Below are 27,314 nucleotides of genomic sequence, written 5' to 3'. Positions count from 1 at the left end.
TGTATGTCTGTGTGTGTGTGTGTGTCTGTGTATGTCTGTGTGTGTCTGTGTGTCTGTGTGGTGTGTGTCTGAGTGTGTGGTGTCTGTGTGTGTCCGTGTGTGTGCGGGAGTGTCACTGTCGCCTTCCTCGGTGGGCCCAGGTCTCCCCCGCCCCCCCCGAGGCGCAGGCCCCGCTCTGGCTGTAGGAACCCCGCTGTAACCGCCGGGTCGGGAGGCCTCCGGAGCAGGCGGTGTGCGAGTGAGCGGACCGCAGGGAGCCGCAGCCGGGGAGAGGCCGCGGGGAGGCCTTTGTTGTACCGTTTATTAACTCATTTTACCTGAACGGTTTCGGTACAGTGTATTTTGATCCTCCCCCCTTTTTGCAAGGCATTTCTTAGACTCTCACACTCAGAGGAGCACGACTCGCGTTTAAAATGAAACGAGAAGGCTGAGGCCAAAAGCTGCTGGCAGCGGTGGGATTCGAACCCACGCCCCCGAAGAGACTGGAGCCTTAATCCAGCGCCTTAGACCGCTCGGCCACGCTACCTGCACGGACAGCCCCTTGAACCATGTCAAAAAAACCAACTGGGCCCAAAGAAGAAGTATGAAAACAAACCACAAAAGCACATTGGCAGCGGTGGGATTCGAACCCACGCCTCCGAAGAGACTGGAGCCTTAATCCAGCGCCTTAGACCGCTCGGCCACGCTACCTCCCTTTGCGGCCGCCCGCGTCTCCTCTTCCTGGAGGAAGCCCCCCACTTCCGGCTCCGGTCCCGCGGTGCTTGGCGTTCGGCCGTCTCCGTGGCCGTCGGCGCGGCCGCGCGGGCTGGTTCCGCCTGTGTTCCGCGGGGCCCGCGACGGAAGCTGTTCCAGGTGCGACGGTCCCGACGGCGGCAACCCCGGGCCCTGCGGACGGCGGGTCCCGCCATCACCGGAATAGTTAATTCGCGAGGCGTGCGCTCCCGGGCGCCTCCTTAGCGCAGTAGGCAGCGCGTCAGTCTCATAATCTGAAGGTCCTGAGTTCGAGCCTCAGAGGGGGCAGCTGCCATCTGTTTTGATTCCGGAGCCTCTCGAGGCTCGCTCTTTCCCTCCCGCGCTCTCTCTGCTGGAGCCCAGGTAGAGTATCCCAGCCTTGGGGAGGCGGATGGGGCGTTTGCAGGCCCCAGCCACGAAGCGCGATACTTTTTTCACCATCACCCTCCTCCGTGCCAGGTGGAGTCAGGAGTCCTCCCAGGGGCCCCTCGGACGTGCCTGGCGGTTGTTGGTGCCAGGGCCGGGCGTGAGGGCGGTGCAGTGGCTGGCCTAGGGGGGAAGCTGTGCGGACGCTCTGCGGAGAGGGAGACGCGCCGGCCTTTACCCACTCTGCAACGCTGCCCCGCCAGAGCCCGGATAGCTCAGTCGGTAGAGCATCAGACTTTTAATCTGAGGGTCCAGGGTTCAAGTCCCTGTTCGGGCGCTTCTTTTTCTCTCCCGCCCTCGTTCCTGAGCCTCGAGGGCGTAGTGGTAAGGAGTTTCGTCTGCAGGAAAAAGAGCACTTTCAGGGGCACCTCTGCGGCTGTGCTGCCCGTCTCCTCAGCAGACTGAGGAGGGACGCGAGAAGCGCTCCCGCTAACCGGGAAACCATCCCAACGGGCTCTGGAAGACGTTGGAGTTTTTTACAACTGGGGACAAAGAGAAAGAAAAAGGAAAACGACTGCCCCCTCTGAGGTTCGAACTCAGGACCTTCAGATTATGAGACTGACGCGCTGCCTACTGCGCTAAGGAGGCGTGTAACCGAGTCCTTCGCCCATTTCTTTTAGTAAGAAATTATGTTTCTCTTTAGCCCAGAAGGTGTTTTCAAAATTCTCTATTTTATTTATTATTTCATTCTATGTTAGTATTTTTATTTATCTTATGTCATCATTTTCATCTGTTTTATTTATTTATTTATTTATTTATTTATTTATTTATTTATTTATTTATTTTATTATTATTTTATTTTTCTGCTCTTCTGGAAATGTCTGAAAGACTCAACAGCTTCCCATACCCGAACCAGATGAGAAGAGTCGCTCTGATCCCTGGGCTCCCCCTCAGAACATATGCAGGGGGTTGTAGTCTTAACAAAAGCATTTCCTCAGTCACTCTCCTCATTGCGAGTCAAGTTTGCAAGGCTCTCCCTAAGTCCCATAGCCTTCCTCACACAATGCATGCTCAGCCCCCAAATGTCCAAAAGGGGAGATGAGGGATCTCAAAGCTTAACGAATAAATTGTTCTCTGCATCTGCTAGTGTGAGAACGGGAAAAGGTGAAAACTCTATGTAACCAGACTTGCCCCGTGTTTGATCTGGTTCCACACTAGAATTTGCCGTTCTTAGTGTCTCCCTGGGATTCGTAAGCCACTGAATGTTTGGCTTCCCTCGTTAAGTGCGCAAGTTGAAGAAAATACAAAACCGTTTAAAATTCCTAGCCCCTTCCCCGGAGAGCAATGCGGTCTTAGTGTGTCTGCAGACTGCAGCTGAGGACCCTGACTTTCCATTCATACAAGTGACCCAATCATGGAGCTTCAGTAGTCATTGTCAGGGTCATTCTTCAGGCTGGTAAAGCAGATTAACTGCTGAGACACTGCTAGTTTGTATCAAGATTCTGGTAGTTTCTTTTTGAACTCTGTGAATATCGTGACCATATTTTTCAACAGTTCGGATAACGAAAACGAGGAAGATTATCACGCAAATGCCAGCACCACCCAGACATCACTGGAAAACTCTGATTAACCTATTTCAACAACAGAACAAAAACTCACAGGTCTGGAATGAGTCAGATAGTAAAAACAAGACAACGAAAGAATTCCAAACAGCATCAACGCCCAGTTGAAAGTAGCGAGGAGCATTTTGGACAAAACAAATAATGTTTTATGGCCTGTCTTAGTTTGCTTTCAGTTGTTGCAATAAAACACCACAAAAGTTGCTTGGGCAGGAAAGGAATTGTTTCACCCTGCCTTTGTAGTCCACCATCCAGAGAAGTCAGGGCAGGGGCTCGAGGCAGAACCCTGGAGGCAGGAACTGAAGCGGGCACCATGGAGGGGTGTTGCATACTGGCTTGTTCGCTGTGGCTTGCTCAGCAGCTTTCTTACGTACCCCAGGGCCACCCGCTCTGGAGTGGTGGTGCATAATGGGTTGGGCCCACCCAAGCCAATCATTAATCAAAACGACGCCTACAGACTGTCTATATGCAAGCTGATGGAACCACTCTTCCCAGAAATTCTAGTCTATGTCAGATTGACAGGCACACGTATGTATACACACACACACACACACACACACACACACACACACACGTGCCAGATATAGCTCCCTGGATTACTACTTGATTGAGAAATTATAACCCCCGAGAGGGGAAATTTGAGAAGACCTTAGTGCCGTGTGTTAGCCCCAGGGCAGATCTTGACCCTACGCTTCTCTGTCAAGTCATGCGTCCAATCAAGAGCTACAGGAAAACGAAATGTCTCGCCTAGCTCTTAAGTGCTGTCCTTTAGAAAATGGCCTTGAAAACCATCTCGGTTAGTGCAAACACTTAATGAACCCCCCCCCCCATGCGCTGGTTAATTTCTTTCATCATCGTGATGGGGTTTAGAATCCACTAAGGTGGCTCACCCCTGGTATGCCTGCGAGTTCCCAGAGATATTTAACCGAGGAAGACCTACGCTGAAGGTAGACATCTAGAAGGAATAAAGAGGGGAAAGCCAGGGTGCTTCCTGCTCTCTGTGGACTCAGGGGCCAGTGGCTTCACACTCTTAACTGCTCTGCCTCCCTAAGATGGACAGTGCCCACAGACTGTGAGCCACTCAAACCCTTCTTCCCACAAGGGGCTTGTGCCAGCTAGTTGGTCCCCGTGATACAAGAGCACCATGCAGTACAGGGAACATGACAAATGGTTAATACTGATACTTGGTCATATTCGTCTTCGTGCAATTTCACAGGCAGTACAAATAGAAATTTTGGCAAATTCCATTCAGACTCTAAACTTATTACAGAAAGTGAGAAAGATCTTCCTTAAACTCCTTTTGTTTTTTGGGTAGGGTTAGGTGAGTGTTGAGATTTGGTTTCACTATGTATCATCGACTGGCCTGAAATTCACTCTGTAGATCAGGTTAGCCTCAAACTCCTAGAGATCTGTCTACCTCTGCCTCTTGGATGCTGGCATTATTGGTATGTTAATGCTCATCTTACATTACTTACCCTCTTGCTGTCCTCATACCCTATGCTCTTGCACAGGTGCAAAAGGATCAATCATGTAGGAATAAGAAACGTCTGCGTAAAGTGGTGTTCTCCTCAGCACGCTGGCTCAAGCAGCCTGGGCCACTTTTTCCTGGTGGTTGGGGACTGCTTGTGTTTTATGTTTGTTTATCTGGACCTTTTCAAAGTTCAGTCTGATTATTTAATAAAACAAGCCATTCTGTTCTGGTTTGGTCAGTTGGAAGGGATCTAGGGCAGAAAGGAACTCAGTTCTGAGCCATGGCGCCCATAAATTTTATTTAGGGATTTCCTATGTAAAGATTTCGACAAAATTCATATGTTAGTAAAGAAAGAAAAAAAAATTTGGAGTTGTTTAGTTTTTAGATTAAATGTTCACAGTATTAGACAAAGTGACAGGCCTCGTTATGGCATTTTCATCACACTTTGTTTTCAGTTGTTCGTCTCTTCTGCTCTCTTCACCCATGGCACTTATGCTGCTTATAGGCAAAATTCCAAGTATTCATGTTTTTTTTTTTTGGTTTTTTGTTTTTTGTTTTTTGTTTTTTTTTTTGGTCAATGTTCTGTTGGTATGAAAAGACACCATGGCAACTCCTAGAAAAGAAAGCATTTAATTGGGCTGGCTTACATTTAGAGGTTTAGTCCGTTACGGTCACGGTGAGAAGCATAGAGCCACACAGGCCAACTGGTGCTGGAGATACAGCTGAAAGCTTTACATCCCAGCCAACAGGCAACAGGAAGAGAAGGAGACACTGGGCCTGGCTTGAGCTTTTGAAACTCCAAAGCCCACTCCCAGTGACATACTTCCTCCAGCAAGGCCACACCTCCTAATCTCTGTCACGTAGCTTCAAACCATCACTCAGGCTGGGGGCTGAGTAAGAGTAGAGATTGAGCTGAGTATCAGCTTAGTGTGCAGGGCAAGGTCCCATTTGCTGTGGGGTCCTGATTTTGACCATCGGTCATTAACCAAAACAAAAAAATCCAAAGAAAGTATCATTGGAAATTTGAGCTGAATTCAGTTTGCTGCTACGTTTAGAAAAAAGTTCTAAATACTGTAGGTGATTCAGAGGAACATTATTACAAACATAGAAGGTGTAGAACTGTAAAAGCAACTTTTATTCCCCTGTTTCAACTGTCATCTCTGTCTGCTAACACAGGCCTAGTCCGGGAAGCTTCTAGTTTCCATATAACCTAATGCAGGCTGAGACTTACTGCTTAATTAGCTCACTCTTTCTTGCTCTTACTGAGCTGGGGGGTGAGGTGGGGGGCTGGTTGAACTCAGCTATTCTTGCTCAAACTCCTCTCCTGGCTGACTTATTCAATTTGCCTCTTCTCTTGGCCTCTGAATTGCTCTGCTTGGGCTCAAACTCACTCAAGCTAATCTGCTCTAATCTTCTGGCTCCTTCTCATTCTCTGGCTCTTTCAGTCATCACCTGACTTCTGTCTCTGCAACTTGTCTCTTTATTACTGTCCTGGTAAAACTGCCTCTTCTCTCTCTGCATTGCCCCTTACATGGCTTCCCTTTCATCTCTCTTCTCATCAGAGTTGGGCACATCCTATTCTATCCAATCTTTCTCCAATTCATCCCCTTTTCTGCCACTCAATTAGGCTTTATTTTCAAACATGGGTGCTTCCTTTTACAAACCATATTTACCTTCACTGGGATTAAAGGTGTGTACCACCACACCCAGGCTTTTCTCTACCTGATACTTGCTCTAGACCAGGCTGGCCTTGAGCTCGGATCTGCTTGCCGCTGTCTCCTGGATTAAAGGCATGTCTGTGTTCCAGCTGGAAGAACACAGACAGAAAAGTGTCATGATTATTATTTATTTTGTTTTGTCTCTGAGACAGGGTCTTACCGTGTAGCCCTGGCTGGCCCAGAATTCGCTATGTATGTACGGCCTATGAACTCACGAAGATGCCCCTGCCTCTGCTACCCGAGCGCTACCGTCACCACAACTAACCGTAATTCTTATTTTTGTCTTTTTGGTCGTAGGCGTAGTCCTTAACTGTAGAGCCATCTCTCCAGCCCTAGTATTTTAAAGGAAATCTCTGCCTAGGCAGTTTTCTTGTGTTCGCATTTATATTCTCATTGTTTTTCGAAAGGGCCCTAAGAGGGAGCTCTCAGGGTGCTGCCCGGGTCTGTAGCTTGCTTTTCTCAATGTCAGTTACCAGGACTGTGACACGGGACTACAGTTTTGCAAAGTGTTGTTATGGGAAGCCGCCACACAACAGAAAGGGGGTGTCTCTATTATTCTTGAAAATGTACATGCAGTTACTTAAGAGCAGAGAAGTTAATTAAAAAGACAAACCACAGGCCCCGAGAAGCGCCTGTTTCTAAGAAGCTATGGTAGTAAAGTCATGGAATGGAATCCCCGTGCAGTTCGGAAGACAATGACGAGCAGCTGTCAGTTGGTTTGCAGCCCACGAAGGTTAAACACAGGGCCAGAAACGAGCGACAACATCTGGTAACCTGAGATGCTGGTGGGCGCGTCGCTTGGGCCGAATGGCAGCCCGTGGCTGTCTGCGTGATCCGTCACCGCATGCAGGAGGGCCCGGGCTCCGAGCTGTGGTGTAAACGCAGAGAGGTAAACCTCTTCAGAGGTGATTTTAAAGAAATGAACAAAAGCACCGAAGTTAAAAAGTGGGGGAACACCTTGCCGAAACCCGGGATCGAACCAGGGACCTTTAGATCTTCAGTCTAACGCTCTCCCAACTGAGCTATTTCGGCCCCGCCCGGCGCTGCGGCGCGCCGATTCGTAATGGTGTCATGACCAAGGCTGTTGGTGACGTAACCAAGGAGTTCGAACGTGTGGCTGTACGGTTCAAACGGCTCTGAAGCGTTTCGCCTTAGCGCCGGCCGGGGGTGCGGCCTCTAAACCTAGCGTTTGGGGGGCAGAGGCGGCGCCGTTACTGCTTAGTCTAGCCAAGCGCAATCGTCCCCTGGCCACAGCGTGTTCTCCGTCAGCCCATGCGCACACGCAGACGGGGACCGACCCGGCCGCCTCCTGCCGGGTCTCTCAAGCTCATCCGCCCATAGGATCTCCAAGCGGAGCTGCCGCCGGCTTCCCTGGTGGTCTAGTGGTTAGGATTCGGCGCTCTCACCGCCGCGGCCCGGGTTCGATTCCCGGTCAGGGAACAACGCTTTTTTTTTTTTTATTTTATTTTATTTGTAGCCCAAGCGCGTGCAGGATTTCGCGTTCCGTGCGCGACCTTCTGCTCTGCATCTGAGTCAGCTGCGCTGTGCCAACTGCACCATTCACGGCGCCGGCTCCGGGAAACTCACTACTAGTAGCTATGTGGTTTTGTGCAGCCCGAGATTATGAGGCTTAAGCGTTCTCGCTAGGACCCGGGGCCTGTTGTCAGAACCCCCAGCACGTCCCACCGCGCCACCGCGTGCCCGCAGAGGCTGGAGGGGGGCGGGGGGTCGTAGAGCGAGCAGTGAGCGTCCCTGCCAAGCAGACCGGTGGAAGCTGGCGGAGGAGGGCACCCCATACATTCCCACAGTTCCTGCTCGCCCTGTGACTGTAGATGTGCGGTCCCTGAGCCCGTTCGCCCGGTTTCCGGTGTGGCCAAATCACTGTCCACCGGTGTGGACGGTCAAATCACTGTCCTCTCTCCGGCCCTAACAAATCCTCTCCGGCAGGCGACAGGCGGTTGTCGTGGGGGAAACTCGAGCCAGGGCTTAGTTGTAACACCCCAGTAGCATACCTGTAACGGTCTAATCAATATTTGTCGTTCCTGTTCAGTTCGGGACACTTCGGGGCTCCTGACTGGGCTGGGACGAGGAGAAGGGGAGTCCAGGTGGTGGGGGCTCTTCCCCCAGTTACTAGGCGAACGCTTGACCGCTGAGCTAGTGGACCGTTGAGGCTCTCTTGTTTATATGGTCGTACTCTCTGAAATTCTGTCTTCACTTTTCTACTTGTAATCTACAGAAAAAAAAAAAAAAAAAAAAAAAAAAACAAAACCACAAACACTGTAGAGAAAATCAGTATTGATGTTCTTAAGAGACAAGGAGATAGGGTGGGCAGAGTGCTCAGAGTCCTACTACAGGGGAGAACACATGGCTTCCGATATGCGTGCTGCTTTGGCTTTTTTGGGAATCCTTTTTTTTCTTAGCCATTATCTTAATTTCCCCAGGAAATAACTTCTGCTAAGAGTTGAGAATGGCGCAGGGTGTTATGATGCTCCTGAGTCAGCCGTTCTACTCCTGCAGAAGGCCACAGGAAGACAAAGCAGGGATATCTGTGGAAGCTGAACTTGAAGGGACTTACCAGCTCCTTTTCTCCTGGTGTAGTTCACCGTTTCATTTTATGTCTTCCTTGACCGAGTGACTTAGGCTCCTTTAACTGGGGCAAGAGAAAACATTCTTCACTGCCTCCCACTGCTCAGCACCCCGTCCTCCTGGTATGGGGGAGTTAGGTGGGGCAGAACTTTACCAAGACAAATTATGTCATAATAGCCACTTTCTTTCAAAGCACTTAAAGCCTGGCATTTCAAAGTGAGTGGCCTTTGGCTAGATGCAGTTTGTTGGGAAGTCTGCTGTGTGAGTTGGGCCTTGGACAATGCAGCAGGGTGGGCTGGGGTGGGATGTAGGGGCTTTTCATCTTGCAGATCAGTGAGGCCACTGGTGTTCTCCAACACTGGTCAAATGTGGGCTTGGGGGTGAGGGAGGTTGGGGATGGGGGACGGGACAGGACCCAAAGGGCCTTCAAAGGCTCACAGCTGCACACAGGGGAGAACACAAAAGGAAACAGCCACGTGTGGTAGTGTGTCCAAGCCATTGAAGGTGCTGGGTTTAGGCTTGTATCTGGGAAAATGTCTGCCGAGGTTTCGCTTCATTAACAGTTGCTCCCTCAGCTCCCTGGATTCCGCTGCCTGTTACACAACTGCTAAAACGCCTTTATGATAATACTTCCTGCCTTAGTTGCTTTTCTATCACTCTGATAAGACACTGTGGGCAAAGTGACTTATAAACTAAAGCATTTAATTTGGGGCTCAGGGTTCCGGAGGGTTAGAGTCCGCAACTCTAATTAATGGTAGCAAGCTTAGAGCTAGAGCAGAAGCTGAGAGCACAAGGGATAGGATGAGGGAGGGAGGGAGGGGGAGGGGAGGTTGAGGAGGGAAGGAGACAGATGAGAGAGAGAGAGAGAGAAAGAGAAGAGAGCCCCTCCAACAAGGCTCCATCTACTAACTCTTCCCAAACAGTCCCACAAACTGAGGATGAAGTGTTCAAGCATATGAGCCTAGCAGGCCGTTCTTCAAACCACCACTCCTCCTAATCAGAAATTAGTGGATGAAATTGTTCATTTCAACCGTAATTGATGGGGCCATTCGGGAATTGACTTTCCATCCAGTTCACGATCCACATTATTATTAGCAGTTAAAGTTAGTTCTAGCATCTTTACGCTAAGAATGCATCTAGAATGTTGTTCAAAGCCTACGCAGAGAGGTCTTTTTAATCATCGACTATAAATTCATGTGTGTAAAACCCTTAGCAAACTCTGCTAAACTGTAAATGCTGTATGTCAGTGCTGCATGGTTCCTTTTATAGTCCCTAGAGCGTAACTGTGGAACTGTGGAAGGATGACTAGGCTGGGAAGAGGGGATGCATCTCAGAAGGAGCCAACTTCCAAAGCATGGAGAGTGAACTGCCCAGAGAGCAAAGGGCCACCCTGAAGCCACAGGGACATGGGATCCAGAGTGCTTAGGGCTGTGTGCGGGGGGAATGTACCACATCAGGCACCACACAGGTGCTCTTTCTGAGGTCACCTTTCCGATTCCCGACAGACGCTAGTGAGCTAAAGGTTCCAGGACTAATTCATACATTAAAAAATATATGATAAATATACCAAGTGGATATATATATATATATATATATATATATATATATATATATATATATAATGTGTTTATATGGTGTTCGATCAGGGTTTCATTATTTAGCCTTGGCTGTCCTGGAACTCACTTTGTAAACCAGGCTGGCTTCAAACTCACAGTGCTCTCCTTGCCATGTAAGTACTGGGATTGGAGACCTGTACTACCACACCCTGCCATTAAAAGTGTTTTAACTGTGAATTAGAGTGAAGAATCTACGGAGCACTGTTAACGAGGAAAATCCTTGGCAGCGGTGGGATTCAAACCCACATCCTTAAAGATGCTCAAAACCTTAATCCAGCACCCAAGACCTCTTGGCCACATGGACACATCTGAGTGTTTTTCTTCTGTGTGCAAAAGTGAGCCTCTGCAGGCTTTCCTCCCGAATCTCTTTCCTGCCCACCAGGGACCCTACTTGACCAGTGCAGGAGAACATCCGCAGCCAGGCAGAAGGGGTGTGGTGGTCAGGCACCCCATGCTGACTTGTGAGTTACCCATCTCTCCGTTCCTGGGTGTACTGTGTGCAGTTTTTACTGACCAACACGTGTAGCAACTGCATAGTCAAGGAGGCATTGATTCTGACCCCAGAGGTTAAGGGGGCAGCCCCAAGATTGCGCCCTACTTCAGAAGCCAGTGATGAGCTCCGGCGGTCGACTGCGTAGATGCAAGCTGACGGTTCCCACCACCCATGCTCAGGTATGATGGCTTGCTGGAATGACTTAAGGAGCTCAGGAATGCATTTGTTTATATTCTCCAGACAATATAAAGGATACAACTCGGGAGCAGCAACTGCAAGAGACGGAGTGAGACATTAGGCACAAACTCAGTTTCCATGCTCTCTTTGGATGAGCCTCCCTCTCCTGCACTCCAGTTCCTTCTCCAGAATAAAACCCTGTTGCAGAATATTTGATTCCATTTCGAACCCTGAGATTGTTAACCGTAAAAAAACTTGTTTTTTGTTTTGTTAGTTCAGCTCTAACACACACCTTCAATCCAATCAAACTTTCTGTTTATTGTAAGCAGGTGATTATGGTGTGGTTCAGCCCAGCCCTCACTTTTAATCCAAGAGCTTTCTATACACAGGGTTTAATAAAGTTAATCCTAGGTCAAGAGGCAGAGCAAGTAACCAGCTGACAGGGATTAACCAGAAGGGTGGTATTTTGAGACAGGAATATTTAAGACTGATTGGAAAAGAACGAGCTCTTTAACTCCTTGGCCTTTAGCTCTTGGCTCTTTACTTCTTTAGTTTTTAGCCTTTTGACTTTTTCCCCCTGGGCTGTCAGGTGAGCTAGCAGGCCTTTCTTCCTGTGACATGGGCTGAGCAGGAAGATCAGCTCGGTGCTTTCTCTGCCTCTCTGAGCTGGAAAGTTTTCACCCCAGCATCTGGCTCCTGAGTCTAATTGGTAAAATCGAACAATTTGGGATTTCCATTCACTATTACATCTGAAACCCTCAATGCTTCAATTAGAGATCATCATAAAGGTTTGCTTCCCTTAGCCAAAAATAGCTTTATTAACTCAAACTCCATCCTTTTCAACTTCCCTATAGCTGAGGGGTAGGGCCAAAAGAACAGGGCTTCTATCCAAGGGCTGGGCTTTCAGGTAGAAAGCTCTTGCTTCTAAGTATTGCTGCATTAGAGTAAGAGGCCCCTACCACCCAGAGAACCCCAAAGAGTCTTATACCAGAAACTGGCAACAAAAGTCAAATACACATTTCTTGATGGGTCAGAGTCACACAGACTTCCTTTTGATGTATTTTGGTTTGGCAAATGAGACTTCAGTCTCAGGTTGGCCTAGAATTTATTCAGTAGCTGAAACTAGTCTAGAACATGCAGCAATCCTTCTGCCTCAGTCTCCTGAGGGCTAGGATTTCAGGGGTGCACAACCACACTTGCCTGGCCAATGTCCCTTTTCTTCTCTTGATTTTACTTGTTTTCTTGAGCTGAATGATGAAATACACCAGTGGAGATTAGTGTAATATTTTTTCCGAGATATTTTCATGTTTGAAAACTGTTTATTATTGGCTCAGCTCACCCCCTTGGGTCTCTGCCTATTGGTGCTGACCCAGAATTCCCCAGTTCTTCCTGTTGTCCCTTTCAGCCTTACTGTATAGCCCCTCTCCATTGCTTTGTGACCCCTCACTGACCAGCAAAACCCTTCTCTACCAGGGACACTACAGCCAGAAAAACCTGTCTGGGGCTCAGGGACCCCACAGCCATGACATTTGCCTAGGACCCAGGATGGCAAACAGTAGTCAAAGGATGGACAAAAGGGAGACCAGATATCTACAGTAGAAATATTTCAAATGTTGTAACTCCAGATACCTACATCCCAGACAAAACCTACAAATATGAACAGCCAAGACAATGTGTCTCCTCCACTGGGTATCTTACTAACAGATATTATATAAAAAGAAATTCAGACACAAGATGAAAGATCCCCGGAGGGTATCTTCCGTCAGAGAGACCCCCTCCCAAAGAACAACGAGTCCATTCGGATGCAAACAGCAAGAGGCTTTTATTTTGATTCACGAGTACTCGGGGCAGCAAGGTCACTCGGGAGGAACCTTGCGCGCCTCCTTGGGGAAAAACTGGGGTTTTTATAGGGTTTTAGAGCAGAAGCACTGGTACAGAAGCAAGAGGGCATGGTTACAGGGGGCTGATTGGTACGTTTACACGAGACCACAATTTGCGTCAAAGTTTGGCAGGGGCACCAAGATTCCAGGAACTGGGTGGTCAAGGGGGGTAGGATGACCCCTTGATGTGGCCCGCCACCTGTTATTTTGTTTTTCTCTATCTTAGCTGAAACAGTCTCACAGATATCTATGAGAGTGATTAACACAAACTGTTTTTAGTATGACTGGGGCAGCCTGACCACAGATATCCCAAGTGGGTGACACAGCTAGGATTTTTCAGTAATTTTCCAGTTTCTCATCTGGCCTTCAGAGTTTTATAAAACAGTGGTGTCTCACAAAATGGCATTAGCTATGTTTAACTTAGGGTGAGGCTGGGGTCTTTCAAAGATATGCAGGAAATCTGGGACACTATGAAAAGATCAAATTTACAGATAATAGGTATAGAGGAATGAGAGGAAACCCAGGTCAAAGATGCAGGAAACATTTTTAGCAAAATCACAGGAGAAAAATGTCCCAATATAAAAGAAGAGACTGTCTATCAAGGCACAAGAGGCATACAGAACACCAAGTGGACAGGACTAGAAAAGAAATTCCCTTTGACAAATAATAATCAAACACTGTAAGAAAGAATATTAAGGTTTTTTTTTTAAAGGGAAAAAACATGTCACAAATAAAGTTGAGTCTATTAAAATAATACCTGACTTTTCAATGGAGACCTAAAAGCTAGGAAGGCCCTGACAGGTGTGTTGTAAACTCTGAGAGACCCCAGATGCCAGCCCGGACCACTATATCTAGCAAAAATATAAATCATAATAGATGAAGAAAAACCATTTCATGATACAAATAATTAAACAATTTCTATTCACTAGATATACAGAAGGCAGTGGGAGGAAATTTTTCACATAAATGGAAGGTTAACTACAACCAAGAGGACACAAGAAATAAATAATCCCAGAACAGTTAATAAAAAGAGGAAAGGAAATCCCACACTACCCAATGAAGAACCAAGAATTACACTGTTCATTAATAACTCAATATTAAAGGTCTCAAGTCTTGAACAGAAAGACATAAACTGGATTAGAAAACAGGATCCATATTTTTGATGCATCCGAGAAACAAATGTCACCATCAAGGATAGACATCACTTTAGGGTAAAGGGATGGAAAAGGCATATTAAGCAAATAGACACAAAAAGTAAGCAGGAGTAGCTGTTTAAATAGTTGACAAAATAGACTTCAAACCAAAACCAATCAGAAAAGATGGGGAAGGACACCACATACTCATAGTGAAGGAAAAATTCAAGAGGATATTACAATTCTAAACATCTGTGCAGCACACACAAGAGCACCCAAGTTCCTAGAAGGAACACCACTACAGCTAAAATCACATATTGACGCTAACACAGTGATAGTGGGTGACTTCAATAACCATATAGACAAGTCTAAAAAGAAAAAAAAAACTAAAAAATGTTGGAGTTTTAATAACATCATATATCATCAAATCGGACTAACAGACATCTAGAGAACCTTCCACCCCAATACTAAGGAATATACTGTATTTTTAGCAGCCCATGGAACTGTCTCCAAAATCAATCATGTGCTAGGACAGAAAGCAAGTCTCAAAAGATATTAAAAAATTGAAATAACAGCCTTCATCTTATCTGACCACCATGGACAATAATAAAGAAATGAAAAATTTTTAGAATTGAATCAAAATAAAAACAACATGCCCAATGAAGTAGAAACAAACAAAAATACAATTAATTAATTAATGTATTGCATTAATGAAATGGAAAATAGGTTCTTTGTGAGCTGGGGTGTCTGGATAGAGGAACTCCCCTATCCTTAGTAATAAGGAAAGGGGGATATGGGAGGGAGGGTGGGGTTGGGAGGAGAGGAGGGCAGAGCCTATGCTGAGATGTAAATTGAATTAATTAATAAAAAAAAGAGAGAATTGGTTCTTTGAAAAAATCAACAAGATTAACCAATTGAAAATGAAAAAGGGGCAAAGGGGCTAGAGAGATGGCTCAGTGGCTAAGAGCATTGGTTGTTTTTCCAAAGGACCTGAGTTCAATTCCCAGCAACCACATGGCAGCTCACAACTGTCTGTAATTATAGTTGCAAATCTGACACCCTCACATGAACACATCTGAAGGCAGAACACCAATGTAATAAAATAAATAATGAAAGAAAATGAAAAGGGGATATTACAATAGAAACAGGAAATTGAGAGGATTATATGAACATATGTATAGGAACATACTGTATTCTACCAAACTGGAAATCCTAAAAGAAATGGTATACCTGACTTTGGCATATATGACCTACCAAAGTCAAATCCACATGGAATAATTTAAAGAAACTGTATTTCCAGTTCTTAAGACTCCCCAAAGACCACCAGGAATAGACTCCGCTGCAAATACGTGAGGGTTTATTGACTATGTGCTTGAGCCTGGGTTGCAAACCTTCCTGTGGAAGCAGGAAAGGATGTGAAGGGACTGTCTAGGGGAACAAGGTTTTTAAAGGGGAAAAAACCTCAAGAAGCAGGATACATGCCTTGGCATTACATGATTGGGTAAGGGAGCTTGACTGAGGTAAACATAACACCTGTGGGTGTCAGGATTAGCCTGGCCCTAAGATAGCATGGAAATCACTTAGGATGTTGTAAAGTACAAGTGACATCACTCCCAAGGATGGGTTTGCAGCCTAAAAGTAACGTTCAAGGTTTTGAGGGGAAAGGGTCTGGGACAAATAAATTCAGGAGATATGGACAGAACTGTCTCATCAGACAGCAAAGAATCAGCAGATTGTAAAACTATTCCAGGAAGACCAGAAACAGACCTCATTCAGATGAAGAGGTAAGCTGAGTGTTTAACTTTCCTGGCTTCTCCAGTGCTAACCAGTGTGCACAAGGCATTTTTGTCCTCTGCTTCTTTTGAGGTGAACAGGTGTGTGTGTATGTATATGTGTGTGTGTATGTGTGTGTGTGTGCTTTGTCTTTCAGCCCACCTATGTGATTTATTACATTTGATTTGCATATGTTTGAACTTTCTTTGCATCTCTGGAATAAATCTACTCGGTGGAATCTTATTGAAGTATGTCTGTATTCAGTATTGAAGTATTTTATTGAAGATTTTTGAACCTATGTTCATCAGGGATATTGGCTTTTTAGTTTCTTTTGTGGTATATGTATTTTTAGTGTTAGAGCAATACTGGCTTCATAGAAGTTTGGGATTGTTCTGTTTCTTTTTTTAATAATGCATGAAGCATTGGCTATAGATATTCATTGAAAGTCTGGTAGAGTTCTGCTGTGAATCCATCTGGACTTACATATTTTTTGTCTTGAAGGCTTTGCATTACTGTTTCAGTCTCCTTATTTGTTATAGGTCTGTTTAGGTTGATGATATCTTCCTAATTTAATGTGGCCATTTGGATGAATCTAGAAATTCATCCATATTGTTTAGATTTTTCCAATTTAATATAGTATAAGTTTTAAAATTATTCCCTTATAATATTCTGAAATTCTTTGGTGTCTCTTCTGATGTTTTCCTGTTCATTTCTGATTTTGCTAATTTGGGTATTTTTTTTTTAAATTTTGGTTAGTTAAGTCTGTTAGTATCATTTATCTTCTCAAAAAACTGACACAGATTTGTTGATTTTTTTGTATTGTTTTCGTTACTTCTGTTTTTAAACTTCTGCTCAGATTTTTAATATTTCTTGTCATCTACTGGATTTGTGTTTGGTTTGTTTTTGTTTTTTCTAAATTCTTGAGTGCATCATTAAGTCATTGATCTGTGCTCTTTTCTAATTTTTTAACATAGGCTCTTGGAGCTGTAAATTTCTTCCATAGGATTTTTAATGTGTCCCAGAATTTTGTTGTGTTGTATTTTTATTTTTGTTGTGTCCCAGGAATAATTTTTTTTTATTGATTTCTTTTTTGGCTCATTTACCATTCAGCAATGAGCTGCTTAATCTCTGTAAATTTGTGTACTTACTAGATAATAGTTTGCTGTCAATTTTAAGTTTTATTGCAATATAGGATACTCAGACTCATTTCACTCTTTCTGAATCATTAACATTTGTTTTGTGTACCAGAAAGTGATCTATTTTAATCCGTAAGTGTAAATCATGAAAGTGAACTTCAAGATGAAAATCACATGGTCATCTCAATAGATGCAGAACAAAATTCGAGAAAATTCAGCATGCCTTCTGTGGTGATTTGAATTGGTATGGCCTCCATAGATCCATGTGTTTTAATACGTGGCTCATACAGGTAATGAATGGTACAATTAGGAGGTGTGGTTTTATTAGAGAAAGTGTGTCACTGTGGAGGTGGTCTTTGAGGTCTCATATATATGCTCAAGTCTGGCCATTGAATTTAGTCTCCTCCTTGCTGCATATGTGCCTCTGCTATACCCAGATTGTGAGACCCTCAGAGACCACCAGGGGATGACTCTATTGCAAGAGCAAGAGAGCTTTATTGCGAGAGTGATCAAACTCAGGACCCAAGTCTCACTGATGCAGCAGTGAGATGCACCCACTTGAGTCCTGGGTGAACAGGATTTTTAAAGGGAAAAACTGCAAGCTAGGGGTTTCTATGCTTTGGCATTACAGGATTATGTAAAAATCATAGGAACGTGGTGACCCTTTAGCTGAAGCTTAACCACAATTGCTATTCTTATTCTAAGCTATCTGAAAGTACATCTGGAACATTGGGGAATTTTCTGCCTTACTCTGATTGGTTGTTGCTAGGGGAGTCGACCCACTTCTCTACCAAGTGTACATTCTGTGTTTTTTCTTGGACCTTGAGTTCAGCCCCTGGTCACAGGCTTGTACAAGATGGCGCCTCATCTCAAAATGGAGTCACCCAAGCTAAGTTAAGCTCTTCACATCAAGTTGTAGAACTGTCAGCTACTTCTCCAGCACCATGTCTGCCTGCATGCTGTCATGCTTCCCGCCATGATGATAATAGACTAAATCTCTGAAACTGTAAGCCAGCCCCAATTAAATGCTTTCCTTTATAAGAGTTGCCTTGGTCATGGTGTCTCTTCACAGCAATAAAACCCCAAGTAAGATAGAAGTTGGTACCAAAAGTGGGTTATTGTTGTGATAGGTCTGACCATGCTTTTATTTGGAGAAATGTGGGCTTTAGGACTTTGGATTAGGAAAGCATTGGAATGCTCTAAGTAGGGCTTAATGGCCCTTACTAGTAGAAACAAGGATTGACAGTGGTGCTGAACTTCGAGCTCCTGACTCAAGATGTTTCAGAAGAGAAGAATTTAGTATGTTTCCTAGAGATTGTTCTTGTGATATTTTGGTGAAGAAAATGGCTGCTTTTTGCCCTTGTCTAAAGAGTCTGCCTGAGGCTAAAGTAAAGAGATTTAGGTTAATTGCATTGACACAGGAAATCTCAAAATAGTTTAGTATAGACTCTGTCCTGTGGTTCACGTTTATGAAGAGCATTTTGATGAGACATATTAAGTTTAGAAAGGAAAAATACAAAATGTATGGTTCAAGGATTACAGAGGCATCAGGAAGTGCAATAGAGGTAAATCCTGTATGTGTTCAAGGAGATTAAAGATATTAAATGGAATTAAGGGAATGATGACCTCCAGGTGAGGTCCCACCCAGATAAGCTTTTAATTCCTTATGAAAAGGAATTAAAGAAAAGCTTAGGTACAGACCTTTAATGCCAGCAGAAGGAACCTTTAATCTTAGCACTGAAGAGACAGAAGCATATGCATCAAGGTCAGCCTGCTCTACAGAGCAAGTTCCAAACAGCCACATTTAGGCAGTGAAGGAAACCATGGAAAGTAAAAAGCTGGTGAAGATGTAATTGAAAGAGGGGGCCATGTCACAGCCACAGAAAGCAGCAGAACTTGGCAGCTTTGACTGCATGGTCCTGGCTTTAGAATCAAGAATGGAATTTCCTTCTGTGACTAATGAAAGCCACAGAGGCCACATGTGTGGCAAGGGTGTCCCTTCAAGGAGGCTCAGATTGGCCATTATGTGAAAGAGATTATGGAATCTTTCTCCAAAAACTAAGGAAAGTTGCTGAGGCCAGGTATGTGGCTGGGGTGTCCCTACACAGAACCACAGAGAGGCCATTGCATGAATCTGTGAAGGTGAGGTCTGGAATGTTTTGGCATTCCCAAGTTGTTAGAGCGACAGAGCTGTGGGATAACTGTGGAGGCAAACTGCCAACAGGGAGTAGAATGGTAATGTATATCTTGTACCATTGTATGTTGGAGCTATGTGATTGGTTTTTTGATTTTGAATGGGATTCAGTTCAGAATAGACTTTGAACTTTAGGTGTTTAAACATTGTTGAGACTGTGATAGAATATGGGGACTTTTGATATTGGACTAAATGCATTTTTCACTATGTTATGGCTATAAGTCTATGATGGCCAGGGTGTGGAATGTGGTATTTTAAATAAGTATGGTCCCTATAGACTCTTGTGTTTGAGTGCTTGGCTTATAGGAAATGGAATTTTAGGAGGAATTGGCTTTGTGAGAGGAAGTGTGTCACTGTGGAGGTGTGCTTCAAGGTCTCATATATGCTAAAGTATAACCAATGATGTCCAGTCTTCTCCTTGCTGTCTATGGATCAAGATGTAGAACTCTTGGCTCCTTCTTTAGCACCAAGTCTGCCTGCATGCTGCCATGCTTCCCTAATGATAATAGACTAAACCTCTGAAACTGTAAAACAGCCCCAATCAAATGCTTTCCTTCATAAGAGTTGCCTTGGTCATGGTGTCTCTTCATAGCAATGATACTCAAACTAAGACAGCTTCATGATACAATTTCTAGAAACAGTAGGGCTGGAGAGAACATACCTCAACATATATATGACAAACCCACAGTCAACAGCATACTAAATGCAAAAACTTGCAGCAATCCTACTGAAATCAGAAACAAGACAGGGCTGTCCTCTATCCCCATTCCTTTCAATATAGGGCTTGAGGAACTAGCTAGAACAATAAGACAAGGAAATTAAAAGGAAATAAATAGAAAAAGGAGTCAAGTTATCTCTATGTGCAAATTATATGTATGTGAGATCCCAAAAATTCCACTGGAAAACTTCTAGAAATTGTTAAAAATTTTAACAAAGTGACAGGAAACAGGATTAACTTTATAAAGTCAGTAACTTTTCTGATTCACTAACTCACATGCTAAGAAAGAGAGATGCTCACACTCTTATTTATATTAGCCTCACAAAACATCTGTTGGGGGGGGGCTGGAGAGATGGCTCAGAGATTAAGAGCTGGCTGCTCTTCCAAAGGTCTTGAGTTCAATTCCTAGCAACCACATGGTGGCTCACAACCTTCTATAATGAGATCTGGTGAACTCTTCTGGACTACAGGCCTACCTGCAGGAAGAACACTGTAGATTTATTAAATAAATTTAAAACAAACAAACAAACAAACTGAAACAAAAAACATCTGTGAACAATCTAACCAAGGAGGTAAAGGATTTCTACAATGAAAACCTGAGCTCTCTGAAGAAAGAGATTGAAGAAAGCACTAGGAAACAGAAAGACATTCATGTTCATGGGTTGGTAAATATGATGTATTTATTTATTTATTATTAATTACAGTTTTTTCAACTTTTGTATAAATATATTTTGAAAATGACTAGTCTACCAAATCTATTTACATACTTAATACAATCCTAATCAAAATACCCATATCATTCTTAAAGCAATAGAAAAAAATCCTAAAATTTGTATGGAATTGTTATGCCTAGATCACAAGACCCCGAAGAGACCACATGAGTCCTATGCAAACACACAATGGTCTTTATTCAAGCTCCAGCTTGGGCCGTCAATTGTCCCTGACACAGCTATTCAGAAAGAAAAGCCCCAAGACTCAGAAGGGCAGAGTTTTTAAAGGGAGAAAAACCACAAGAGGGAATTCCAAGCCTTGGTGTTACAGGATTAGATAAGAGGAGGGTGGGTAGATTGACTTTTAAGCTGATTGGTTCAGGCCAGTTGGCCAAACTGCAAGGGGGAAACAGGCTATTGAAAAGTAACATCTTGTTTTGGGAACTACGCATGTAAAATTTTATTTCACACCAGTGAAATTGGTATCAGGAGTCGGGCTGTTGGTATAGCAGAACCAATCATATATTTTGGAGAAATGTGGAAGACTTTTGAACTTTGGAGTAGAAAAATAGTTTAGTGCAGGGGCCTCATTATTCTTGCCATGTTCTTCCTGTGGGCTTATTTGCTCTTGCCAAGTTCCTCCTGGGATTTTTTATTTGCCTGTTTCCTTCTGTGGATGTTTTACTTGTTAAGTCCCTAGTGGGAGAACTTGGGTCATATAAAGGACAGGGCCATTCAAAATGGTGTCTGAAAAACAAGATGGAGTTAGTTCTGCTCTTGCTTTCTCAGAATAATAAAAACAAAGGTGGCCAAAGCAATCCGGAACAAAAAGAATAATGATGGATGGATTACTCTTATAGTTCTCATGGAAACTGAACAACTCCCTACTCAGTGACTAATGAGTCAGGGAATAAATAAAGAAGGAAATTAAAGACTTCCTAAAATTCAATGAAAATGAAGGTACCACATACCCAAACTTACAAGATGCAATAAAAGCAGTGCTAAGAGAAAAGTTCATAGCACTAAGTGTCTTCATAAATTGGAAAGATATCATACTAGCAACTTAACAGGTCCCCTGGAAGCTATAGAAAGAAGAAAGCAAACACACCCAAGCGGAGTAGATGGCAGGAAATAATCACACTCAGGGCTGAAATCAATAAATTAGAAACAAAAAGGACAATACAAAGAATCAATGAACGAAGAGCTGGTTCTTTGAGAAAATCAACAAGATAGACAAACCCTTAACCAAACTAACTAAAAGACAGAGGACAGTATCCAAATTAACAAAATCAGAAAGAAATGAGAATTAGGAAGTATGGCCTTAACGGAGGAGGTGGGAGACGCCGTGCAGGAGGGGCTGCAGTGAGCAAGTGTGCTTTCTTGAGATAGTCCACCATTTTGTCATAGGGAGACCCTCACTACTATAGTCTGGTGTGATTGTCTTTTGAGAGAGAGCCCAATCGGCTGGGCAGTTTTCCTGCAGATCGATACAAAGATGAACTTTCATAAAATGATATTGCTTAGATGAATTAATGACTTTACAGAACTCCTGATTTAAATAGTTTTATAAAGTTAGATGAAGATGTTTTTGTTAGTGGCTTTGATTAGAAAATTTTAGGGAACAATTTAAAGTTCAAAAAAGACAAACTCTTAATAGTTGAGCTAGGGACTTTTTGAGGTCAGAGAAAAAGAACAACGGCTGCCTGACTGTTACTGGATGACATGCCTCTCTCTTGCTAAAGATGGACTGGTGATCAAGGTGTTGATTAAAAATTTCTTGAACCCATTTTTGCCCTCAGCTTCCTGCTATGATTTAACAAAAAATTATTAATGGGTAGATGTACACATTGAGGATTTAAAGTAAAAATGACTGTTTTTATTTTATATAAAAGTTTAGATTTGTGATTCTTTAAAGATTTTCATAAGATTACTTGTTAAGATAAATAATAAGATAATTGATTCTTTCTTTGTAGCTGCAAATTGCAGCCTGCTAGTAAGAGAAACTGGCTCGGAAAACTACCTTGTTTCCTTATACTTTGCTAATCTGTAACAAGTTGCTTAATTTACCCTGTGATGTTGAAGCTAGCCTTCAAAAAGGAGGTGTGCCATTGGGGTAGGCTTTCAGGTTTCAAAATCCACTTGATTCTTAGCTCTTCTCTGTTCTTGCCTGTGCCTTAGGATCAGTTATAAACTCTCACCTACAGCTCCAGCACCATATATGCCTGCCTGCTGCCATGCTTCTCACCATGATGGCTACAGACTCTAACCCTATGAAACAGTGTGCTCCAAATTAAATGCTTTTTTAAAAAAAGTTGCTTTGGTCATGTGTTTTGTCATAGCCATAGAAAAGTAGCTAAGAATGAAATTGGTATCAGGAGTCGGGCTGTTGGTACGGCAGATCCAATCATGTTATATTTTGGAGAAATGTGGAAGACTTTTGAACTTTCAACTAGAAAAACAGTTTAGTGAGTAGAGTATAGTGGGCTATCATAGTAGGATCTTGGAAGACAATGATGCTGAGAGCCATGTGGACTATGGAGGCTCACTCAAGAGATTTCAGAGGGGAATGATATTAGCAACTGGGATAGTGACAATTCTCATGACATTTTGTCTTTGGCCTTATCCTAAGAATATACCTGAGACTAATTTGAATAGTTATAGATTAATTTCATTGGCAGAGAAGCTTTCAAGATAGCATAACATTGATTCTGTCACTGGGATATTAGTGGCTACTCTTATGCAGGCTTACAAGGAAAAGGGCAAGTGTGACAAAAAACAAAACAAAACATACAGTACAATAAGAGAACCATAAATCTAATGTTGGAGCTAAGGCATATGAAACATAGTGCTCCAAATTAAATGTTTTTTTTTTGTTTTTTGTTTTTTTTTTTTAAGTTGCAATAATACTTCAAGAGCCATAGACTTAAAAAAAAATTCTAGAACAAGGCATGAGAAACCTTATCTGGAGATGTTTGTCAGGGATGTCCAAGAGCTCCCCAATGGATAGTGTTTCCCGGCTCTTATAAAGACCACAACCACAAGCAACATGGGGAGGAAGTCTAGTTGGCTCATACTTTACATGAAAGGAAGTCAGGGAAGGAATCCAAGGCAGGAACCTGAAGAAGCCACAAAGGAGTGCTGCTTATCTGATTGCTCCCTATGGCTTGTTTAGCCTGCTTATGGCACCCAGGACCAGGAGCCCAGGGGTAGCATCAGGTACAGAGTGCTGTGGCAGCCTGATCTGGGTCATCAGGTTGTTCTTCAGTGACAGAGAGAGAGAGAGAGAGAGAAAGAGAAAGAAAGCCAGGAGATCAGAATATAAAAAGATAAAAAGAGTTTGGGATTGGGATGTCGTGCACAAACTCTGTCTTATGCCAAACAATTTACTAAAAACTGTTGCTACTTATATACTATTTCCAGGGGAGAAATGTGACAAAATCAGCAGACTCTACATTATCCTGCTTTATAGTGGGACTTAGTAAGCCAGAAGCCAATCCAGGCTGTACAAGGAGAACACAGGGCATCTCAGGAGCATTACAGACTGAGCTCATAGCGACCTTGGCACTGATAGCTCAGGTGGGAAGACTTGTGTTCTAAGGATGCGAAGCAGCATCTCCCCAGGCTTTGGCCTCTGGCCATTACTGGCTCCTGCAAGCATGTTCTCAGTTTTGAGAAGAAGCTATGTTCCTTTTCTATACACCAGAGCCCAGGGAAACTCTCAGTTGATCAGTTCAGCTTTCAATACTCTTCCACGTTAATCATTAAGAAATGTACCACAGGTTTCCCACAGGCCAATATGTTGGAGGCATTTTCTGACGTGTTATTCCTTCTTGTCAAATGATTCTAGATTAAGTCATGCTGACATATAACTGCCATCACAATTGATCACTTGTCAATCTGACAAATACGTCACTGTTAAGCTGTAACCTTTCCTTTCTTCTTCATCTCCACGATCTCATATTACCACTACTATCACAATATAAAACACTTTAATTTTTAAAACTCCCACAGTCTTTAAAAATTCAAGTACTTGAAAAGTTTGGTCTCTTTAAACATTCAAAGTCTCTCTAAAATATCCAAAATTTCTATGATATTCTAAAGTCTATTAACTGTAGGCTTTTGTAAAATAAAATATAAGTTAAATATTTTCTTACTGGAAGAACCAGGGCACAGATACAATCTACACAAATCATAACAAACTACATCTGAGCATAAAAAACTCAGTGACTAATGGCTGGGACATTCTCTAGCACACATAGCTTGTCTCATAGGATCAGGCCAGGTCTACTACACAGCTGCTGTGGTGATTGGTGGTTGTCCTACAGCATTTCCAAAATGGAGGGGTCTGCACTGCAGCTGAACTGTCCCTTTTCCAGTAGCTTCTCATGGGCTTTCTCTAGAAACTTTAAGAATCTCACTTGGTTCCATGTTTTAAATTTACTCCATGACTTTAATCCTGCATCTTCTGAAGCTGTAAGTTTACCAATGGCCTCTCCAAATCTCTTTATGGACTTGAGCCAATCCACATAGTGCCAAACCTCAGTTGCTCTCCATGACCCCCTTATAACCTTCAAAACCAATATGGCGCAGCTGCCTCTTAAACTACCTAATTCAGCTGCCAGCATAAGACAAACTCAGGTCCATCTGGATCACAGTTTCTGGGTGAGGACCCTTAGAAAATACTTCCTGGAAGACTGCTTCAATGATATTAGTCTCTTCTTAACTACAGCTGATTTCTTAGCTCCAGCTAACTATCAACAATTGATAATTACAGTTAACTGACTGGAAACACAAATTCTTCATTCAACATATCAAATGGTACTGATATAGCCTTTAAGGAGCTGTCAATTTTTCCTTTGAAATATAAGCCAGGCTGCCATCATCTGTGTTTCTGTAAACATTCTTAGCATATTAAACTCAATGGGTTTTACAGCCCAAAGTTTCAAACTCCTTCCACAATCTTCCCCCAAACATGGCCAGATATTTCACAGTAATATTCTATGAACCTGGACCAATTTCTGTCTCAGTCTTTCATTACTACAATAAAGATCACAACCATAAACAATGCTGAGAGAAAAGGGTTTAGTTGGCTTATTCTCCACTTCACAGTCTGTCTTCAAAGAAAGTCAGGGCAGGGACTCAAGGCAAGAACCTGAAGGTAGACAAAGATGCAGAGGCCGTAGAGGAATGCTACTTACTGGCTTGCTCTCTATGGCTTGCCCTGCTTGCTTTCTTATAATAACCAGGAAAACCAGCACAGAGATGAGATGGCACAAGCCATGGTGTGGTAGGCCTTCCCAGGTCAAACATCAATCAATAAAATGCATGATAAGGTTGCCCACAGGCCATACTGGTAGGACCATTTTCTTAGTTGAGGTCTCTCTTCCAAATTGATCCCAGGTTGTGTTAAGTTGATGTACATCTAGACAGTACCCTTCCCAACATAATAAGGGCTATTACCGTTACTTTTCTTTGCCTTGCAAAACTTGAGGGTAAGTCCATATTGCTAAAAGGATGATACACTTTGGACAAAGGACTTGCAGTAATTGAGCTGGAACTGTTCCAGAAGCCTCATCCCTTAGGACTAGTTTTCAATATCAGAAGGTGCTTTGCAAGCTGCCAAGGGAGAGGAGCATCAAGCAGCCCTATCCAGCTATAAAGTGTCTGGACTAGCAACATTTTCAAAATGGTGAAATAGTGATACTCTTATCTTGGGAACCACCACAGATATCTAATTGTAATTAAGAGCTGCTTAACAGTGGGCAAATCATACCTGGCACCATAAATCTAGCTGGCTACTCATGGCTGGAGAGGTTGTAGACCAGAGAAGAATCTACAATTACTATTTTTCTTATCTTTATACCACAGAGAAGTGTAGATCTTACTCCTCATTAAAGGAGCTTCCTTTGGCTACTTAATAAGACCATATGGAAAACCACAACTAGTTCAAATATAGAGAATATTTGATACCAAACCTCAATTGACACAACATAAGTGTTATACCAAAGGCTCAGGGAAAATTACTGAAGAGAGGGCAGAAGATTGTAAGAGCCAGAGGACCAGGAAGTCTGCTGTGAGATTGTGTCTTCTTGCTATGACAGGGAGCCCTCATCCATGAAATCTCAACAACATGGCTGCTAAAAGGACACTGAAAATTCTAACAACAGTTGACATACCACTGTAGATGGGGAAACTGTGTAGCCCCTGGATGAATAGCTACAAACAATGAATAACTGTGGAGAGCAGGAGAATCAATCTTCCCCAGGGATGTGTCTTCTGATTGGTCATCAATACCAAGTAGTTAGTCCTATGAACATATACATGCAGTCAACACTAAACCCACTCAACAGCTTACATTTACAAGTTTACTCTTTTGTGTTTGTAACAACAGTGCTTAAAGTAAAGGAGAGCTGTATACTTTGGAGGGAGTTGGTGGGAGATGGACAGAAGAGGTGAAAAAGGGTAGAGAAAAGTGGAAATCTTTTTTGTTTTGTTTGTTTTTCAAAACAGGGTTTCTCTGTGTAGCAGCCCTGGCTGTCCTGGAATTCTCTTTTTAGACCAGGCTGGCCTTGACCTCATAGAGATTGGCCTGTATGTGCCTCCCTAGTGCTGACGTTAAAGGCGTGTGCCAGCATGCCTGGCAGAAAATGAAAATCTTAACTGCAGCCATCTCTCCTGCCCCCCAGAAAGTGAAAAAAATCTTAAAAATTACCTTTTAATTAAATTTTGAAAAGAATTTAAAACGGGTTTCTAAAGACAAAAATATGTTATAAAAATATGCAACATTTTCTATCAAAGACTTAAATCACACAAAACCTTGCAAATTTTTTCTTTGTGTATAATGAAGTTACTTGACAGAAATTCAAGTTCCTCTACGGCTAACATTTCTTGTAATCAAAATATGAGCTCAAGGTTTTATTCTGTTCTAAAATGTTGTCCTTAGGTTTTCAGCAGCACTGTTTTAAATCAGCCAGCTGTGTAAGAGTGTGAGG

The 27,314-nt window shown here is 43.3% G+C and overlaps 7 non-coding genes across 7 annotated transcripts; 3 read left to right on the top strand and 4 right to left on the bottom strand.

The window, feature by feature from the left end:
- Positions 1–444: 444 nt before the first annotated feature.
- On the bottom strand, positions 445–526 carry Trnal-aag (transfer RNA leucine (anticodon AAG)). Its single transcript has one exon. It is a non-coding gene; the product is annotated as a tRNA-Leu (tRNA).
- Positions 527–608: 82 nt separating this feature from the next.
- Trnal-aag (transfer RNA leucine (anticodon AAG)) lies at positions 609–690 on the bottom strand. Its single transcript has one exon. It is a non-coding gene; the product is annotated as a tRNA-Leu (tRNA).
- A 257-nt stretch (positions 691–947) lies between these two features.
- On the top strand, positions 948–1,020 carry Trnam-cau (transfer RNA methionine (anticodon CAU)). The gene has a single exon. It is a non-coding gene; the product is annotated as a tRNA-Met (tRNA).
- Positions 1,021–1,362: 342 nt separating this feature from the next.
- Positions 1,363–1,435, top strand: Trnak-uuu (transfer RNA lysine (anticodon UUU)). Its single transcript has one exon. It is a non-coding gene; the product is annotated as a tRNA-Lys (tRNA).
- A 238-nt stretch (positions 1,436–1,673) lies between these two features.
- On the bottom strand, positions 1,674–1,746 carry Trnam-cau (transfer RNA methionine (anticodon CAU)). Its single transcript has one exon. It is a non-coding gene; the product is annotated as a tRNA-Met (tRNA).
- A 5,119-nt stretch (positions 1,747–6,865) lies between these two features.
- Trnaf-gaa (transfer RNA phenylalanine (anticodon GAA)) lies at positions 6,866–6,938 on the bottom strand. The gene has a single exon. It is a non-coding gene; the product is annotated as a tRNA-Phe (tRNA).
- Positions 6,939–7,274: 336 nt separating this feature from the next.
- Positions 7,275–7,346, top strand: Trnae-cuc (transfer RNA glutamic acid (anticodon CUC)). Its single transcript has one exon. It is a non-coding gene; the product is annotated as a tRNA-Glu (tRNA).
- Positions 7,347–27,314: the final 19,968 nt, after the last annotated feature.

This window comes from Psammomys obesus, unplaced genomic scaffold (genome assembly GCF_907164565.1).
Source record: "Psammomys obesus unplaced genomic scaffold, mPsaObe1.curated_primary_1811, whole genome shotgun sequence".
In the NCBI taxonomy this organism is placed as follows: domain Eukaryota; kingdom Metazoa; phylum Chordata; class Mammalia; order Rodentia; family Muridae; genus Psammomys; species Psammomys obesus.
This window is presented reverse-complemented; position numbering and strand designations above follow the sequence as displayed.